The following is a 22,025-nucleotide window of genomic DNA, read 5'->3' as shown; positions in this document are numbered from 1 at the left end:
AACTGTGGCTGACTCTGAGAAGAATGGGAATCCCAGAACATTTAATTGTGCTAATGCGAAACCTATACTTGGACCAAGAGGCAGTAGTTGGAACAGAGCAGGATAACACTGCCTATAAATATACTGGACTGGCAAATAGAAAACTCCCCCCAGGACCCCCAAAACTCAAGTAAAAACAAACTAAAACCCAGTTGACTTCTAGTTGATTTCAATCCCTGATGCTCAAATGTCTGTCAGAAACTATGCTCCATAGGGTTTTCAAAGGCCAAATTTAAGAAGTGCATCAGCAGGATTTTCTTCTGAGGCAAACTTGAACTCCAACTTTGGTTGGAAGCCAAGAGTATCAACTCTTAGCATCATTTGGTGGCTTTGACACAGTATATGCAGCAATGTTCTTAACCTCAGCAGAGGATACGAGGGTGGCATAATGTTGAGCAAGATTCTGTGTGGTTGTACACAGGGTCTCTATGAACTGAAGTGAGCTCGGTGGAAACACAGCAACATCAGAGGAGTCAGCCAAATATTTTTAAGCATCTCCATGGTAACAAGTTCAAATGCTACAATAACAAGATAAAACAAATCTCATCCCCACCCTCATAGAATTTACCATGTAGCATAGACCTTTAGATCTGGCTGACATAGTCACACAACAAAATGCAAAATTACCCTAAGAACACTTATTAGAAGGATTTGCCTGTTCATCTATTTAGAATGAAATGATGTAATCCCAGAAGCCTGTGTTCCTCTTCTTGATATCTCCACCCTATGAATCTACTGCAGATAAGAGTATATTTCTGATACCCCCTTTGACTTTGATAGCAGAGGTGAAAGATGGAAAGAGACGCCTTGAGCACCACTTTCACATGTGAGCTTTGGCAATTCCTTTCCCAGGAGCTTGCTTCATCTTTCAGTTAAACATCTAGCTCCTTTTACCTAAGAAAGGAAGTATAGGTTTCTGTCCAAACATAAAGGCGATTTGAGATGGGGTGTGTCCCTTTGTGATTGTGTTTCAGATGCGTGGGGAGGGCGAAGTGACTGATCCCTAGACGCTCCATCTATTCAAAGAGCACATTTATTATGTCTACTATTTTTTGGGTTTTTTCCCCAGAAGATGTCATGTGGTGGATACCCTCATTTTTATCCTCTTATATTTATGGTGGGGGTTTTATTTCCCTTTCCAGTGGAAACGAGGACATGAAGACTGCCCTTGTGAATCTCTTTTCTGTCAGAGGACTTCTAGGGATTTTCAGAATGTGGAGGAAGATCAGAAAGTCTCTGCAGAACTTCTGCCAAGCTGCTAAAGTCAGAGACACTTCCCACACTCCCCTGGGCCTCCTCAATTTTTATCAAGGGCCCGAGGGGTGGCAGCAGCAACCTTTTGGCTTCAGAGAGAAATGCAAGAGGCGCAGGGAAATGAAAACTCACTTTGGGAAGCACACGATTCCCATCAGTGTCAGTCATTCCCTCTCTGTCCATCAAAGAGGCTTAGGTTCGGTGGAAGTAGATATCCAGCTGCTCTCAAAGGGGGCCACGGGGGAGGGAATTTCTTTCTGTGTGTCTTTTGCAAAAGACTGATGAATGGGATACAGAAATTAAGGGGAAGAGGTTGAGTCACATTGTCAACCCACTTGACCTCCCTTCTTTCTGTGTGTAAAAGCTAGTTCCATTCATTCAGCATGTTAGGTGACCGCATGGTTAACAGAGCCCAAGCTCCATACATCGAAGGCTTCTTGGAGGGCTTACAAAGCATTCTGAAGAGTTAAATGTAAATGAATCAGGAACACATGGATTCAATTTCCCTGGAAACTCACATGTGCTTGGAAAAGAAGAGGGGCTATGTCTAGCCAAATGTGCTTTGATTTATCTGACCCCCAAACACACCCCTCCCCTTGCTTTTCCTCCCCTCAAAATCATTCAAAACGTTGGCTAATGTCAAATCATGCTTGGGTTCTCAAGACTGGGAGCCTGGAGTGGTCTGAGTTCCTAGAATGCTCAGATTTAAAGAGGTCAATGGGCAGAAATGCTCTCTCAAGCACCCCACTAAAGATTTCACATGATTTTCTTCACTCAGTGAGGTGGAGATAATAGTAAACAACCACTGAGTGCAATCTATGGACGTCTTCTCTTAATACAGTTAACAGTCTTGTCCATATTACTTTCACCCGGGAAACATTTTTTTACTGAACAAAATAAAGTTTATTTTTTGAGGAGATCTCCACTTGGATAAAGAAGTATAATTGTACAACCAATTGAAAGTAGACTTGAACCCTGTATTTTAGTTTCAAGATTTCTTAGAATTTTATACCAGAAATGTCCCTGGGTGTGGGTGGTGAGGGCACGTGTGTTCAAGAAGGGATTATTTACGGCCTGGCGAGGTTTATGGAACAGAAAGATGCTTTAGTAAAGGAGCTGGGGTCTGGGAAAGGAAGAAGCCTTCTGAGTTTGTGTGACTTAAGATCATGGGCTCTGGCACGCTGCATTCTTGGGGATGTTGGGTAAGGTAGAGCTACCAAGGCCATGTGGTGGGTTGGTGAAGGTCGGCCAGGTGATCTTGATGCAGTGACTGCCACAATGGGTGTTGGTGTGTCAGGAAGTGTAAGGATGGCACAGGATAGAACAGGGTTCAGATCTTTCGTTCATAGGGTCACTATGAGTCATGTTGAACTCAACAACAACACCTAACAACAAACAACAAGAACTAAGAGGACTACCTTTCACCCCGATGACTCACCTAGAGGTCAGAGAGTTGCCTGTGTGAGGTTACACATTGGCTGCAACTATCCTGGCACTAAGAAAGCAGGTGGATGAAATAATTCTTCTTTGGTGCCTTTGCTGACATTATGGGTACCCCCTACTATTAGAAAATTCAATTACGTCTGGTTTTGCTAACCAAAAGAAATCAAAAGGGAAATTTTGCTTAAAAAAAAAAAGGCCCACTAATTGGGTTTTTTGTTGTTTTTTTTTTTTTTTTTTTAATGTGTGTACCGTCAAATTGGATCTGACTGGTACAGGAGGTGACTGTTCCTTCTTCTTCAGCAGACCATCTGGTGGATTTGAACCACACACCTCTGGGATTGCAGTGCAGTTTCCTACCACTAGGCCACCAGAGCTCACCACACTAATTGCTTTATAGCAAGTTGTTAAATAGGCAGTAACAGCCTCTAGCAAGGGATGTGGTGTCAGCAAGCTTCTTCCCTAGAAATTATGCTCAGGATCTCATCTTCAAGCCACCATAACTCTGAAGTGTCTATGAACCCCACATGCTAGGGCTGTTGAAGGTTTCATGTGGTATTTTGTAGGATGTATTTGAGGTCTCTCGTGGTAGGTGAGGGTTTCTGTGGTGGACAAGTGTTAGTAGTGCTCCCAGAGTAAAACAGACTAGACCGCAGGATTGGCCATCCACTTCTTAGAATCCCATGAACAGTAGTGGAATGGGGATAGTTAGTGTTGTGGTAGAGCCCAGATTGGGAGTCAGTTAAATGATCAAAAACAGTAACAAACATCGGTTAAGACATGATACTGGGAAGGGTGGAGGGTCAGAGAAGGCGAGGAAAACCCTCAACCAGGAGGACTGATGTAGTGACTGCTGCAGTGGACTTGAGTGTGTCAGGAAGTGTGAAGATGGCACAGGACAGGACAGCGTTCAGATCCTCTGTTCATAGGCTTGCTATGAGTCATGCTCAACTCAACGGCACCCGACAACAACAATCGGGGATCTGGGAAGATTCAAATAGAAATACCACATAGAAATGAGTGACAATTCCTTCCTGGTTTTCTGCTATTTCATCTCTGAGAAGTTGCATAGGAAAGCTCTGCTTTGGGATTGTGGGAGAAGCCTGAAATGAGTTTTAGCTTTGTACTTTGTACTATTTTAGGCTTGTACTCCCTCTTCCTGCCTTTCTTCTCCCTCCCCACCTGGCTAATGCTGTTTTCTTGGAATCCTAATAAAGATTTCTTGTTCTGTGATTAGTCCTAGGAGAGTATATCTGTGGCAACCACTAGAGGGAGCAGTGTACATGACCTTGGGTGGGAAGAGGAAGCTCATTTCTGGGCTAGTTCCTGGCTGTCTTCAAATGCTGTACACATCTCTGCTTTTCTGAATATGTCTCTGCTTTATCTGTTCCTTTCTTTGCCCTTTTATTCCCTTTATTGAGACTCAGTTCCCCCAGCCTACCTCATAACTGGGTCCTCACGGAATCCTTAAGATTCTAGCTTAAATGTCACCTCTGACATCTTCCCTCACTCACCTCAGGTAGGAAAGGCTCTTCATTCTCCTCCTCTTGGCCAGTATAATACAGCCCTAATGAATTGTTAGCATAGACCAGCTGGCATGGATTGAGGTAAACAATGACTTTGCCTACAAGACAGGGCATTCCAAGTACTTAGATGTTGCCTCCTACAAACCAGGGCAAATAGAACAAAACCTTCTTCAAGTAAGAGGAATTCTTGATTGCACAGTATAGGTGGTTGGAGGTTCTAGCTCTTCTAAAGGTATCTAGGAAGAAAGGCCTGGTGATCTACTTCTGCGAAGTCATCCTCCGGATACTATAAAGAGCAGGTCTTCTCTGAACACATTGAGTTGGTCTCCATGAATTGGAGTGACTGGTACAATTATGCCGAAAAGAGCAATCATTCTGACTTTGTTCTCAGAACATGCAGTGTTGTTGTTGTTGTTGTTGTTATGTGCCATTGAATCATCTGTGACTCATAGAGACCCTCTGCACAATAACTCTGAACCCTGTGCTATGCTGAGCCATTCTCACTGCCTTTGACACACCCACTCCCATTACCCAAGTTACTGTGTCAATCTATCTATCTCATCCAGGGTCTTCCTAGATATAATTATTATTTCCACTTTTGAAATTTGGAAACTGAGGATTAGAGAGTCAAAGTTACTTGCTTAAGGTAAAATGGCTAATAAATGGCAGGAATAAATCAAAGTTTAGGCAATCTGATTTCAGTGAGCGTGCTTTAAACAGCACTTGTCCCCAATTTGATAGTTCTAGGTTTTCAAGGATCAAATAACTGTTATTAAAACAGTACTATCTGCAATAATGGCAATGCTTATGTGAAATAAATCATCATAAGTCCTATCAAACATTTTATTGAGTTCATTAAGTGTGTAAGCGCATAATTATATTATTTAATTAGTGGATATTTATACAAAGGATATAGACATAAATAGTATAAACCTAGTAATAAGATTAATCTTCCTAGGTGTATGCATAAAGAGAAAAGGAGGGGAAAAATAGATAATTTTTAAATTTTTTTTTACAACAGATAATTTTTTTTAAAAAAATAGACCTAAGAGTACTTTTGTTGGGTTCCCCCAAAATATACCCCATAAATTGTTTGCTGAAGCTGGGTTCTAAGTTGTGCTCTAACTTGCCTAGCAGTCAGTACATTGAGTAAAATATAATTTAGTGTGTGATTTGTATGCAGTGCCAGTGACATCATTTGTGGGCCTCACTACAAAATGAAAATGTGGGGCCTCTTATTCAAAAACACAGGAAAACACCATTAAATGTAATAAAACAGGACACTTTTTCCTTTCCTCCACACGCTCACTCTCCATCTGTCATGGTGTTTTTATTTGCTCTTTAATGCTACACCCCCTCCGGCATGGAGATACTTGCTGGGTGAACGTAGACTCTCAAGGGCGCCTGGGAGCTCTGTTCAGTGACAGGATGCAAGACCCACCTGGAGCTGGATTCTCCCTCCTAAAGTCACCCAGTCCCACACTCCTATTGCCCACCTGTCAATTAACTTGGCCTCATCATTTTCAAGAAATTCTTACTTCTTTTTCATCTCAGTCCTTCCTCATAATCTCTCACTGCTGATGAGTGGGAACTGACTCATAACTGACCCTCCACCAGAAGCTGTAAATCACAAGTGGTTTACAGAGTCTTTAAATTGTGAGGGAGGAGATGGTCTGTCTTTCTACTTTGGAACAGCTTTTGTATTCAAACCACATGCCTTTGGGTTAGAAGTACAACTCCTTACTCCTAGGCCACTAGAGCCCCACGATTGCCTCTGATTCTTCCTTGCCCCGATCTTTTCTAGATGTTTTCTGTACCTTGATGGTTTCACCTACACTTCCCTGATCATATTAAACTACAGTTATTTAATACATGTAGTATTTAATATTTATTATACTAACCTGTATACAGAACAGATTATCCAGGAGGCTGGGCTCTATGAGGAGAAATGTGGGGTCAAGATTGGTGGAAGATCTATGAACAATCTGTGATATGCAGATGACACAACCCTGCTTGCTGAAACTGAGGAGGACCTGAAGTGCTTGCTTCAGAGGGTCAAGGACTGCAGCCTCCAATATGGATTGAGGCTCAATGTCAAGAAGACAAAGATTCTCACCACTGGGCCAATGGCAGCATCAGGATGGATGGTGAAGAGATTGAGATTGTTCACAGCTTTAGTTTGCTTGGCTCCACAGTCAACACTCTTGGCACCAGTAGCCAGGAAATTAAAAGACGGATTGCCATGGGAAAATCTGCTGTTCGGGACCTCTCCAAAGTGCTGAAGAGCAATGGTGTCTCTTTGGAAACTAAGGAGTGTCTGATACAGGCCATGGTCTTTGCAATCACTTGTTATGCAACAGAGAGTTGGACAATGACCAAGGAGGATAGATGGAGAATTGATGCCTTTGAGCTGTGGTGCTGGAGAAGAGTGTTGAGAGTACCATGGACTGCTAGGGGAACAAACAGATTCATCCTGGAAAGGGTTAATCCAGGTGGCTCCTTGGAAGCAAGGATTCTGAGGCTCCATCTAACGTACTTTGGACATGTTGTAAGGAGAGACCGGTCCTTGGAGAAGGACATCATGCTTGAGAGGGTAGAGGGACAGCGCAGGAGGGGAAGGCCCTCTATGAGGTGGATTGATTCAGTGAATGGGGTAATCAGGATGGGTGTATCAGAGACAGTGCAATGGGCACAGGACAGAGCAGAGTTTAGGGCTTCTGTACATAGGTTCGCTATGAGTTGCAAGCAACTGGACAGCACATAACAACAACAACAACTTGGGTTTCTATAAACGCATTATTTTATCAGCACAGCTTAAAATAGGGCTTGTATATATGTTATTGTTGTTGTTTACCATAGAGTCAAAGCTGACCCACAGTGACTGTTCAGTGGGTTTTCAGAGGCAATTAATCACATGGGAGGACATTGCCCATCCTTCTCCCGCAGAGCAGCTGGTGGCCTGGAACTGTGTGTCTCTGGGATTGTAGCTCAGTTTCTTGCCACGAGGCCACGAGAACACCCTTGTGTGTATAGTAGATATTAAATAAATGTTGAGTAAATGAACAGATAAAACAAACCTTGACCTGATATTTACATATTTCTGTAATTATATATAAATTCCAGGTCTTAGTTTAGCTACTGTGGACTTGTTTTATTGATTATACATCAACATCTGGAAAACAAAAATCTTCGCCACTGGACCAAAAGGCAGCATCATGAGAAATGAAGTAAAAAATGTAACTGTCATGGATTTCACTTTGCTTGGATCCACAGTTAACATCTATGGAAGCTATAGTCAATAAATCAAAGGAAGTGACTCTTTGGGGCAAATCTTTTGCCCAGGACTTCTTTAAAGTGCTTAAAGAGAAAGGATGTCAGATTTAAAACTACAGTGCACATGAACTGAGTCATAGTATTTCCACTTGCTGCCTGTGCAGATGACTTTGAGTTATGATGCTACGGAAGATTACTGAATAGTCTATGAATTGTCAAGAGAACAAAGAAGCCTGTTGTGGATGAAGTAAAGACCTTGTTCTTTAGCTGTGAGGAGGATGAGACTTTATTTTATATACGTTGGGCACGTTATCTGTAAGGATGAGTCCGTGGAGGAGAACATCATAGCTGAAAACATAGATCAGCACAAGAGAGGCAAACCTTCAACAAAATGGGCTGACAGAATCACTGCGACAATAGACTTAAGCACAGAGGAGATTGTGAGGGTGGTACAGAAAAGGGCAAGGTGTTTTCTTCTTTCGTACTTAGGGTCTCTATAAATCCAGCCGACTCAAAGACACCTAACAACATCACAGATTCAAGCATACTCATGTCGTGAAGGTGCCATAGGGCCGGCAACATTTTGTCACTGTACGAAGAAGGTTGACAAGGTCGTACAAAGATACGGCATTTGCTGCTGCTGCACAAGTTCCATGACTCAAGGGAAATTAACAACAGCAACTACCTGCCCAGCCCTGGTTGAGAGCAGTTGTTAATCTGTGAAAGTAAAGTGAAGATTAAGCCTATGAACAGCCCAGGGCCTTTTCTTCCCCTGTAGTTCAAAGTTCTTCATAGAGAGTAATTAGCAGTTCTTTAGTAGGACAGCATTATAATCCCTTTTCTAAAGATGTCAAAGGTCAGTTTGAAATTGAATGGCTGAGCAAAGATTTTTTTTTAAAAAAAAAAGTAAGAATAGGGGGACTTCGGTTAAATTAACTGGATCACTGCTTCCCTGTCCTTATTAAATAGACTTTCTGGGCCTTAAATAGAAAATATGGTAGAAGAGCCTTGTACTGAAGTGCTTAAGGAGGAATAGAGATTTAACGGTGGATAGTATCCAGTCAATCCTATAATATGCTTATCTCTTTGCGGTTGGCCTGATTATAGTCTCCACATAGCATCCTTTCTTTCCTTCATTAATAATGGAGAAAAGATGTTTCTCTCCAGGTTTCTTGATGCTTATTCTTGTAACAGAAATACTTCTGTCTGAACTCTCTAAACAATGGCAATCCCCTCATAAATCCAAAACCCCCCAGAGCATTTGAGTGGAGCGGAAAGACCTTTAAATTTGCTGAAACCAAAAAGAGATGATATGAAATTGCTGATTCCTTCTCTATAATTAACCATTTGCTGCTGCCAAAAGAGTTGTCCACCTCCAGGCCAAGCATTTCCTTCCCGTTTGCTGTTCAGTTTCCCATAAACGGCATAACAATGATTTCCTGTAGTGCATTGGGCACACATAGTCAGCCAGGACAGGGGTGAGAGGTTACGGGGCTTGAATTTCATATAGATAACTTGGCATAAGCATATATTACAGAGAGTCTCAATAGACTTCAATTAAAGAAGAGAATTGAAAGGCAGCCATGAGCACTTTACACATCATGCTGTGTTGGTAATTTGAGTCGAAGCATTGAGCTAGAACAGGAAGAGTTGCTTAAAGACTAACGTGTTGTTTACATTTGTTTTGTTGTTTGGTTCTGTCCATTTGATTCTGACTCCTATTGAATTCCTTTAACAATAGAACAAAGCATTGCCCATCTGCACCATGGTTATAATGGTTGCTGTGTTTGAGCTCTTCTTTACAGGCACCTCAGTGGCCAATTGTCCCATTGAAGGTAAATTTAGTCATGACTCTTCTTACCAGTGCTGTTGTTATGTGCCTTAGAGTTGAATCTGATTCATAGTAACCTTCTTTTTTTCCCCCCTAGATAACAAAATGTATTGCTGGTTACCTGAGAAAGAGGAAAAGGGAAAGATTGGGAGGTGAAAGTAGTGGAAATATCATCTTGGTTTAAGTTGGTTATACAGTGAATTATCATTGTTATTAACTAGCTGTACAGATGTAAGAGTTGCGTTGACAAGAGTTATATGATAGATATACATTTACAACAGTAACAAAAAGGGTAGATGCCAAAAATCATTATATATGCCCCAAAACTTCTTAGGATTTGGTTTCTTTCTCTTTTTTTAATTAATTTTAATGAACATTTGTAGACAACCAACTTGAACCTTGCCCTACCTATTCTGTGCCACCCTCATCTTCTCTGATACAGTTGAGCCCGTTGCTGCAATCACCATGTCTCTCCATCTTGATGGGCGTCTTCCTCTCTTTGACTGACCCTCCATCCTTTAAAGGAACAGCCTCTCTCAGCAGCATGTCCTAAGTATGGAAGAAGCAGCTTTGCCATCCTTTCCTCTAAGGAGCACTTCAGCCGCACCTTTTCCAAGATACACGCTGTTGTTCTTTCTGCAGTACGTGGAATATTGGGTACTCTTCTCCAACACCACAAATCAAAGACATCAATTGTTCCTCACCATCTTTATACATTGTCCAGCTGTCAGATGTATAGCAAGTAATGGAAAAGACGATGGCCTGAATCAGGCACATCCTAGTCTTCAAACTAGTGTCATAGCTCTTTGGTATTTTGGAGAGGTTCTTGACAGTGGACTTGCCCAAAGTAATATATCTCCTGACTGCTGGTACCAAGGGTGATGGTCGTGGAACCAAATACAATGAAATCATGGACAGTTTGAAGAATATAAATTCTGGCTATACTGACTAGCCATTGTAGGGAAGCCTGATAGAATGGTCGGTAGGGAGTTGTGTTGTGTTCTCTAGTTGTGTTCGCTAAGGGTTCAAATCCTCCAGTTGCATCTAAGGCGAGAGATGGGCAATGACTCTTCTCCTGCTATTTGTTTACGTTCTTGGAAACCCAATGGAAGGTCAACAGTGAGTAAACTCTGACTAAATAGTAATGAGTTTCGAGGTCTTTGTATACTTCTTACTGAGTTCTTTTTTTAAAGAGATTTTTTAAAATATTTGTTGTTGAGCTTTTAAAAATTTTCCCCCACGAGTTTATTTACAAAATTCTAATACAAATTCTTTCAATTTCCTTCACTCCTCCATCCATCAAATTGTACAACCCAATGATTAATCTCCCTTCCCCCTACACATCCACATCTCTCTGCTTCCAGCCTTTCCCATTCCTCCTGAATCCTTATGCTCATTCTACAATAATGGTCTTATACAATATTTATCCTGATAAGACTGAGTTCGTTCACTCAGCGTAATGCGCTCCAGTCCCTCCCAAGTTAGGTAATAATTTACAAAGTTATTGCTCCTGCATGCTGCATAGTATTCCATTGTGTACCATAATTTCTCAATTCATTTGTTTGTGGTTGGACATTTGGGCTGTTTCCATGTTCTTGCCACGGTGAATAATGCTGCGATGAACATTGGTGTACAAACCTCATTTTGTGCCTCAGTTCTCATATTCTCAGGGTATGTTCCAAGTAGTGGAATAGCTGGGCCTTATGGAACTTCTATGTTCAGTTTTAAGTCTGTCATCTCATTGAATGAGTCCTTCATGTGCCCACCTTCTTTGGGAGAGCAGTTATAACCAAAGAACAAAAGATTTAGAATGTTGACCAAATTTTTCTAGGTTCTGAAGAAAGAACTAACATATACCAGGCACTTACTATGTGCCAAGCATTATGAATTTAACTTTATATTCTATATACATATAAAATGAATATTAAAATGTGTATTATAAGTTTTGAAAGTACCTCCTGAGGTAGGTATTATTGATCCCAGTTTATAAATGAAAGAACTGAACCAAAAAGAGATTCAGCGATTCAACCACTTGCTCAAGGTCTTACATATGTCTAGAAAATATTGAAACTGGAATTCAAGTGTTTTTAATATGAAAAAAGAAAAAAAATAAAGACTTCTAGGTTGCCACCACTACCAAAATGGAAAACCTTACAGGAAATTAGAAACAAGTTTTAAAAAATCATCTTGTCTCCAAGTCAGTTTTAATTCCACTCACGGAGACCCATGTGTCACAGAGTAAAACTGAGCATGTTAGGATCCTGAAGGCTATTGTGGTTATGGAAGCTGATCACCAGGGCTTTCTTTCAAGGTACTACTTACTGGGTGCTTTCAACCTGTCAATATTTTCAGTAAGTTGTTGCTGTTATGTGCTGCTGAGTTGGAACTGACTCATAGTGACCCTCCAGTGGGTTTTCAGAGGCTGTAAATTGTAAGGGATGAGACTGCTCATTTTTCTCTAGAGCTGGTGGTGGGTTCAAACTGCCTGCATTTGAGATGGCCTAGACCTTGTGGTCTAGGAAGCTCTGGTGGCCGAGTGGTAAGGATCTGTGCTTCCAATCCAAACGTACATGGTTCAAAGTTATCAGGTGCTCCATGGGACAAAGATGGGCAATTTCCTCCCATGTGATTTACTACCTCTGAAAACCCCCTGGAGCATCAGCTATGAGTCGATTCTGACTTGATGGTACATAACAATAGGATGCACTTCTTACTGTTGTAAAACAGGAGTGACATTGGGGTTGAGGGAAGACAGAGAAGGAGGGGAGGAATGATGAATATTCCATTGAAACAGATGAGGGAGAGAACTATTTAAAAGGAATATATGATTGGGTATTATTATCATGACAGGAGTCCAGAATGAAGGCTGTGTAGTGGAATGGACTTGGGGGAAAAGATTACATAACAACGAAAGAGTTTTTCTTTCTTTTTAAGGAGAAGAGTGAATGGGGGGGTGGGCAGGGAGAAAAGTGCAACAATGAATGATTGGAAACCTTAAGTCTCTGTAAATTTTCATTACAATTAATAAAATAATAATAACACAATAAGATGCACTCCATTTTTTGAGATTTTTTTTAAATTGAGATTTTAATGAATGTTTATAAAGAACTTGAGTTTCCAATCATTCATTGTAGGATGCACTTCTTGATGGAGCATAGACCATGGGTGATTCACTTCTAACCCTAACTTGACAGGAAGGGTTTTGGTTAGCACCTGATTTGGCAAATCATTTATGCTACATGAGGTTGTTGTTGTTGCTATGTGCCATCGAGTCGCTTGTGACTCATAGCGACCCTATGTACAACATCCCTAAACTCGGCTCTGTCCTGTGCCAATCTCACCGTCTCTGACATACTCATCCCGATTACCCCAGTCACTGAATCAATCCACCTCACAGGGGGCCTTCCCCTTCTGCACTGTCCCTCCACCCTCCCAAGCATGATGTCCCACTCCAAGAACCTGTGCCTCCTTGCAACATGTCCAAAGTATGTTAGACGGAGCCTCAGAATCCTTGCCTCCAAGGGGCAGCCTAGTTTGACCCTTTCTAGGATGAATCTGTTTGTTTTCCCAGCAGTCCATGGTACCCTCAATACTCTTCTCCAGCACCACAGCTCAAAGGCATCAATTCTCCTTCTGTCTTCCTTAGTCATTGTCCAACTCTCTGATGCATAACAAGTGATAGCAAAGACCACGGCCTGTATCAGACACACCTTAGTCTCCTGAGAGACACCATTGCTCTTCAGTACTTTGGAGAGGTCCCGAACAGCAGACTTTCCATTGGCAATATGTCTTCTAATTTCCTGGCTGCTGGTGGTGAGAGTGTTGGCTGTGGAGCCAAGCAAACTAAAGCTGTGAACAATCTTAATCTCTTCACCATCCATCCTGATGCTACCGATTGGCCCAGTGGTGAGAATCTTTGTCTTCTTGAAATTGAGCCTCCATCCATATTGAAGGCTGCAGTCCTTGACACTCTTCAGCAAGCACTTCAGGTCCTTCTCAGTTTCAGCAAGCAGGATTGTATCATCTGCATATCACAGATTGTTGATAGATCGTCCACCAATTTAAAAAATGTGCAGAGACAATGGAAAGGAGATGAATTGAAAATAAAAATGAGCATTGGGAAAATGATGTTCATTGGTCTGGATGTAACAGAGGTGACTTTCCTACGTACACTTAGGAATGAATGAGAAGATTGAGAGGAAGAGGAAGAACAGAGAAGTGAAAATTGTCCCACCATGTTTGAATCAAACACAAACTTTTGGAAAATTTCTTATTGTTAGGGGATTGCCAAAGCTGAATTTTATGAAGTGTACTCTTGATTTGGAGAACAAATGGTGCAAAATGCTGTTCCCATTTAAAATTAAATGACAAAATGGAGTGAATAAAACCACCTGATTCTTTAAAACGTTCCTTCAACTCACTCACTCATTGCCATTGAGGCAGAAACGGTGTCTTGGCCACACCTCCGATAGGTTTCAGAGGCTGTATGCAGTAGGGAAGGAGATGGTCCTTTTCTTGCCCAAGGATCTGCTGTGTTTATTTAGGCATTTATTTATAGTATAACCGTAGCGGCTGTACCATGAGCTGGCCAAATTTTATCTGCAGAAATAAACTGGTTAACAGTGCCCTTGTGGCAAGAACAGAAAAGTTCATGGAAAGCAAAGAACCCCTTAGGGACTTGGTGATATAAAAGAAAGGAAATACACTGTGTAATGAATGGTGAAGAGATTGAGATTGTTCTCAGCTTTAGTTTGCTTGGCTCCACAGTCAACAGTCTTGGCACCAGTAGCCAGGAAATTAAAAGACGGATTGCCATGGGAAAGTCTGCTGGTAGGGACCTCTCTAAAGTACTGAAGAACAATGGTGTCTCTCTGGAGACTAAGATGCATCTGATACAGGCCATGGTCTTTGCTATGACTTGTTATGCGTCAGAGAGTTGGACAGTGACCAAAAAGGATAGAAGAAGAATTGATGCCTTTGAGCTGTGGTGCTGGAGAAGAGTATTGAGGGTACCATGGACAGCTAGGAAAACAAACAGATTCATCCTGGAAAGGGTTAAACCAGGTGGCTCCTTGGAGGCCAGGATTCTGAGGCTCCGTCTAACATACTTTGGACATGTTGTGAGGAGAGACTGGTCCTTGGAGAGGAACATCATGCTTGGGAGGGTGGATGGGGCAGCGCAAAGAGGGGAAGACCCTCTATGAGGTGGATTGATTCAGTGACTGGGGTAATCAGGATGGGTATGTCAGAGGCAGTGTAATTGGCACAGGATAGAGCAGGATTTAGGGCTGTTGTACATAGGGTCACTATGATTTGCAAGTGACTCGACGGCACATAACAACAACCGCAACAATGGGAAACATGGTTCTTGATCGTGTAAGTTAATTTTGCCTGGATTTAATTGTTTCCTCTTTTCATTGCTTCTTTTAGGGATTTTTTTTCAGTAAGAAGGAAAGTATGGGTAACTGTTATCCTTTTTCAAACATTTTAGTGAATATGTCTCATTTCTTTCCCTAAGATCCCAGAGACAAGAAAAGTCAAAAGCAATCTCTCTTCAAGAAATGTTTGAGATCACCTCTTTTCACGCCACTGAGATGTGAGAGGAAGATTTTCCACTTCTTTTTATTATCATTTGACTGAAAATTACAAAGCAAAATTAATTTTTCATTTAACTGTGTATGCATACTTTTTCTAGAACATTAATTTTAATGGTCACTATGAAATCACACCTTTTCCCGCTTCCACCTTTTAATTTTGATTTCTGTTAATCCTCCTGTACTTCTCTGCATCTGCAGTGATACTATGTTACCTTCAGTGATATTATGTTGACATCCTCTATTGTGTCTTTTCACCCTTCACTCATCTTAACATATCTATTAGCACTTTACTTTTACTCCACTTTTCCTCTCTTCTTATTCCTGGTAGCTCTCCAAGAATGATTCCTTCTATAAAATTAAGACTTTACTTTTTCCTTTTTAGTCTTGGGAGTTATGTGATAGGGGGCCTTCATTTAACCTTGCTAAGTCTCAGTTTTCTTACCTGTAAAATAGAAGTAACACCTACCATCAGACAAGTGCAACCAGAATCTAAGATGTAGGGAATTTTTTTTCATAAAATGTCTAGACCCTGATAGGCAGCCCTGACTCAGGTTGACCCTCCAACAGGTTTCAGAGGCAATAAAACATTACAGGACCAGGTTGCCCATCTTTCTCCCAAAGAAGAGCTAGTAGATTTGAACTGCTAACCTTTAAGCAACTCAATACACAATGCACTATGTCTCAGGACTCCCTTAGATGTCGATGTTGGTGTTGTTATGAGCCCTCGATGCGGAATCAACTCACAGCTGATCCTCCAACCAGTTTTCAAAGGCTGTAAATCACGCAAGAGGAGATTGTACATCTTTCTGCTTTGGAGTAGCTGGTGGATTCAAACTGTCTGCCTTTGGATTGGCAGTGCAACACCTTCTAGACTAGGCCACCAGAGCTTCCCAGACATGAACAGGCCAGTAAAAAGCTAGTTCCCTCATCTTTCTTGGTCAGACTCCTGTGCGCATCAAGGTGCATGTCTTGCTGGACTGGTCCTCCAGGAACCTGGGTGGCACCAGGATCAGAGATGATCCACTGATTTTTCTCTCTCTTGGCAAAGATCTCACTGAGTTGTGTGTGGAAATAAAATGGTGTGATCAGCAGGTGGACAGCCAAGACTCGTTGCCTTAATGAAGACCTTGAGGGCACTTTCAACAGCTCACCTCAGTGACAACACGGTACAAAGGTTTCCATGCAATGTGGACTAACGTTACAGGGAGGTTTATACAAGGAGAGACAAAGAAGCAGGAAAAGGAAGGGTTATGAAATTGCAGAAGAGGGAGAAAAGCCTTCATAACTGAGGCAGTGGGACATGAGTTATGAATTTCTGAAAAGGTTCAGATCTTTTCCTAGAGTCTTCAGAGCTTTTAAGGTCTACTGGTGAAGATAGATATTGAGTTAACCCTACCACTGCCCTGTCAGCTCTCGCATTTTCTGGGTAGAGGTTCCTGCCTGGAGGCAGAGAGAAATTCTGGGTGGTCTGGATATAAGTGTGAGCCTGGATATTGTCAGAGGTGACAGCTCCAGAGAGGGAGTTTTAGGGGCACAGGGCAGAGAAATAGCATCAATGGCCATATCCCCAACATTCAAGGCATTCAAAGCCCCTCTATACGCCATTCCCACAACCAGAAACCATATACCAACAGCAGCCTCAGAGACACTGTTGCTCCCATGCCTGTCATTTTCCTTTTATATCTTGTCCTGCAAGCATGAGATACAAGGCCAAGGGGAACATTGTGACCAGCCAGCAACTGGGCTATGAGCTTAGCATATGGAAACCAAACAAAGCCTTGAGAAGCAAAATTAAACAACTCGCAACAATGAAGCTTTAGAAGTCCCTTCACAAATAAGTCATGCTAATTTAACATAACAATATTATGTTGTTTTAGAGTTAAGAGCCATAACATATGGAGGTGAAAGCGCCTTGCCAAAGGCCAATGTGAAAAGTCCTGTCGTTCCGCAAGTGGTCACGAGAGGGCACGGTTGTACGCGGATAGGGTTCAGCTCCTGGGCAAAGCGGTTCCTTCTCAGTGCAGACTCCCATCTCGACTAGTGGATCGCAGCTTTACGTTGCCATGGGAACTCCTAAACACGGGGTAAATACGTCGACAATAGCCATAGACAATTTTATTTTTCATCCTTCTTTACTGCATGGCAGCCCCAGAGAGCTCCGTCTGCAGCCTGATGGTGCTCACTGGCCCCTTAAGTCTGGGCAGCACAAGTAATCCATTCTATCACAGCTCTGTTCGCACACTTGTGCATTGCAAAACTCCCTGATCTAATGAAGAGAAAGGGGGGAGGAGGGGGGGAATACTCTTCTTTTCTCCCTCCCTCTTTCCCAGCTTGCTCCCCCTTCCAAGAGCAGCTGAATCTTCAGATGTGGAAAAGTCCTGAGCCTGTCCGTATCAGGCTAGCAGTAACTTGCTGTATGACCAAGCATGGAGAAAGCTTGTTTGATTTGTTGTAGGGGAGAACTGAAAGCGGCACTAGATTCACTCTTTGGGAATCAGAGGTTGATGTGTGAGGTAAATGGAAGTGTAGCTTGACTTTTAATCAATTTTACTTAATTCTGATCAATGTGTGTGTCATAAGTAAGCATATCTCTGGATAGTGTTAGAAATGTAACTGGCTATTAAGTATGTGAAATAATTCTAGTAATAAAAACATACAAATTAGAATAATAGAATAACACTCCAATTTGCTCATCAGACTTGAAATGTGAAACAGTTACGGCTCAATTCCCTTAAAATATAATAGTTATTATAAAATAAAATCAATTATAAATATGTTGTTGTTGTTACTATGTGCCATTGAGTCACTCGCGACTCATAGCTACCCTATGTACAACAGCCCTAAACCCTGCTCTATCCCTCTCTCCAACATGCCTATCCTCATTACTCCACTGACAGAATCAATCCGTCTCATCGAGGGTCTTCCTCTCCTGCACCGTCTCTCCACCCTCCCAAGCATGGCGTCCATCTCCAAGGACTGGTCCCTCCTTACAACATGTCCAAAGTATGTCAGACAAAGTTTCGGAATCCTTGCCTCCAAGAAGCAGCCTGGCTTCCCCCTCTCCAGGTTGAACTTGTTTGTTCTCCTAGTAGTCCATGGTATATTCAATACTCTTCTTTAGCAACACAACTCAAAGGCATCAACTCTCCTTCATTGCGTATCAGGCACACCTTAGTCTCCAGACTGACATCATTGCTCCTCAGTACCTAGGAGACGTCTCTGATAGCAGACTTTCCCAGTGCAATTCATCTTTTAATTTCCTGGAGCTGGTACCAAGAGTGTTGATTGTAGAGCCAAACAATTAGGAAGATAAATAAGGGCAGGGAAATAAGCAGAGAATGGGGCTGTATTATTAATAGCAAATTATCTTATGAGCATGTTGCCAGGAGGGACCAGTCTTTGGAGTACAGCATGCTTGGAAGGGTGGAGGGTCACCCTGGATGAGATGCATTAACACGGTGACTGTGGCAGTGAGGAAGAGTGTGTCAGAGATGGTGAAGTTGGCTCAGGATAGGGCCATAATTCATAGAGTCGCTATGAGTCATGGTTGACAATACAAGAGTAACCACCTCATTATCTCAGCCTTTACTGTTTTCATCATTTGTTGTTGCTGTGTACTCTGGAGTCAGAATTGTCTCACAGCTGACCCTCTGATGGGTTTTTAGGCACAATTCATCGCAAAGAGGAGATTGCCTAACTCCATCCCTCAGAGCAGCTGGTGGACTTGAACTTCATGGCTTCAGGATTGCAGCGCAGCTTATTCCACTAGGGCACCAGAGCTCCGGACTACATAGCTCAAGTAAGAACAGCTTGATAGTTAAAGAGCCCCTGTGGCACTGTGGGTTAGGTGTTAGACTGCTAACGAAAAGGTTGATGGTTCAGATCTACTAGCGGAGGAAGATCTGACAGTGGATCAAAATCAACTCTAGAGCAGTGGACTTGGTTTTGATTGACCAGCTGTTAGGCACTCTGCTAGAGACTTAGTATTACACATGCAGCCAAGGAAATGTCAATCCCTGAAACTATCTGATCTAAGAGGAAATTGTAGTTGCTATGGCAACACTCCAGCTTCTTAATTAACAATTACATCTCCTCTCCCCTACTCTTACTAAATGAAGGAAGTAATCCCTTGTAGAATGAATGAATGACTTGGAGGAGGCCCGGGGCTTTCAGCATGATGCCATGAGAGCAAGAACCAGTTACACTGGTTCACAAAGTACCCATGATGGCTAGGCTAGTATGTGACACAAAACAGTCAATACTTAGGTGATCAATCAATGAAAACATGCATAAATGGATGAAAGGACTATGAGATAGAAGAGATGCTGTAAGAATTCTTAATAGAATAAAAATGGGAACAAATATGGTGCATCTGATTCTGGCCATGGTCTTTCCAATCACTTGCTATGCATCTGAGAGCTGGATAATGAATAAGGAAGACAGAAGAGTAATTGATGCTTTTGAGCTGTGGTGTTAGAGGAGAGATGGAATATCTATGGATAAAAGAACAAGCATGTCTTGGAGGAAGTACAGTCAGAGTGCTGTTTGGAGGCAAAGATGATAAAGCTTCATCTCATGAAGCTGACTGAAAGGAAAGAATGCCAGAGGAATATTTATTTATGCTTTATTACCAATGCAAATTCATTTGACTGTGTGAGTCATAACAAGTTATGACTCACAGTGAGAAGAATGGAATTCCAGAACACTTTACTGTGCTCATGTGAAACCTATACCTGGATCAAGACGTTGTTGTATGGACAGAGCAAACAAACACTATGTAGTTTGAAATTAAGAAAAAAGTGTGTCAGGGTTGTATCCTCTCTCCATACCTATTCAGTCTGTATGCTGAGTACATTATCTGAGAAGCTGGACTCTATGAAGAAGAATATAGCATCAAGATCTGAGGAAGACTCCTCAATAACTTGTTTATGCAGATGACACAACCTTGTTTGCTGAAGCTGAGGAAGATTTGTAGCACTTATTGCAGAAGATCAAAGAATATAGCTTTCAATTTGGATTGCATCTCAGCGTCAAGAAAACAAAAAATCTTACTACAGGACCGATAGGCAACATCATGATAGATGGAGAAAAGATTGAAACTGTCAGTGATTTCATCTTACTTGGATCCACAATCAACATCCTTGATACCTGGCAATCGGGAAATCAGGAGATGCATGCACTGAGGAAGTCTGCAGTTAGGGACATCTACAAATTATTAAGGAACAATGATGTCAGTTTGAGGACTAAGGTGCTGTTTCAGGCCCTAGTCTTTCTGATCACTTTTTATGTATCTGAGAGCTGGACAATGAATAAGGGTGACAGAAGAAGAATAGATGCCTTGGAGCTGTGTGGTTGGAGAGTATCAGTGAACAGCCCATGGACTGCCAAAAAATGCAAATACTTGGAGAAGGTGCAGACAGAGTGTGCTTCGAGGCAAAAATGATAAAGTTTCATCTCACATACTTCAGGCATGTTTCTAGGAGGGCCTATTCCTTGGAGAGGGAGAGCATATTTGGAAAGACGGATGGTCAGCAAAAGAAAGGCCCTCAAGCAACCAGATGGACTGACATAGTGGCTCTTGAGTGTCAGGAAGTGACGATGGCACAGGTTAGCATAGGGTTAAGATTCGTTGTTCATAGGGTCACTAAGAGTGGTACTCAACTCGATGGCACCTCGCAACACATCCTTTGGGCATGTTGCTAGGAGAGGCTATTCCTTAGAGAGACATCATGTTTGGAAGGGTGGGAAGATGGCAAAAGGAGAGGAAGACCCTCAACTAATTGCATTGACACAGCAGCTGCTACAATGGGCTCTAGTGTTTCAGGAAGTGTGAAGACGGCACAGGATAGGACAGGTTCACATCTGCTCTTCATAAGGTCGCTGTGGGTTGTAGTCAACTCAATGGCACCTAACAGTAACATAATTAAGAGGGGGAAAATGGAATATAAATTTTAGCATGGAATGCCAAAACTTAATTAAAATTAAAAATGCTCAATGTTCATAAGATGGGCCATCATTCAGTTTTGGCTTAATTTCTTGTGTTTTATCTTTCAATAAGTTAAAATTTCTTATATCATTTAAAAATCAGCATATTTATAGCATAATACAAATAAATACCTGTGGTGTAGCTTGAAAGTTGACTTTTCTAGCTATTATGTTAGCTCCTCCAACTACCTTAACTCCTTAACTTTGGGACTGGGGGTGGGGAGAGGGAGGGAGAGGGAGAGGGAGAGGGAGAGAGAGAGAGAAAGAAAGGAGAGAGAGAATGAGAAATGAGAATGATTCCCACACTGTAGGATGAGAAGATCTGCTGAGAGTAAGATGGAGAGAGTCCCTGGTGAAAGCAAGACTCCAGAGATGACAGTGGTGGAGACATTATGGACAGACTGTGGCATTGCTGTGCAGAGACTCTGGCAAGGTGTAACCTGAGGCTTCTTGCATTTGTGCTGACCATAATTAACAGCTTTGTTTGCCAGATGATTGAAGGAGAAGCTGGCTGATAACTGCTCTGAAGCAAACCTTGCTGAATGATTGAGGAAACCAATCTTGAATTTGTGTTGCTGAACTAAAAGTAGGACTTTTACTAATTAAGGAATTGCATTTTGTAGCTAATCTAGATTGGGACTGCTGGACTAAACCTGGACTTACATTGTTATTCTTTGCCTTTCCCACCCTCAACCTATATCCCTAATAAACCCCATTCTTGGTATCACGGTCTGTGAGTTAACAACAATGAATACTGACCCTGTATGATTAGTGGCAATGGGAGCACCTTGGGGAATGGAGTGTCTGACAAAGCAGCTGTTTGCTGTGCATATTATTGATGGAGACAGTTCCCCTTTGTGAAGTGGTGAGAAGTCAGACTTGGCCACTTTTATTTTCAACTGCTCCTTTTGCGATACTCATCTTTATAATGTGAAACATTCAAATGTAAATTACAAAGAAGGAGAAAGAAAATGTCCCGTTTTTAGTTGTTGTTGTTGTTATGTGCCGTGGAGTCGCCTGCGACTCATAGCGACCCTATGTACAACAGCCCTAAACTCCGCTCTGTCCTGTGCCAATCGC

This window comes from Elephantulus edwardii, unplaced genomic scaffold (genome assembly GCF_000299155.1).
Source record: "Elephantulus edwardii isolate Elephantulus edwardi_28Jun2011 unplaced genomic scaffold, EleEdw1.0 scaffold00003, whole genome shotgun sequence".
NCBI classification, from domain to species: Eukaryota; Metazoa; Chordata; class Mammalia; order Macroscelidea; family Macroscelididae; genus Elephantulus; species Elephantulus edwardii.
This window is presented reverse-complemented; position numbering follows the sequence as displayed.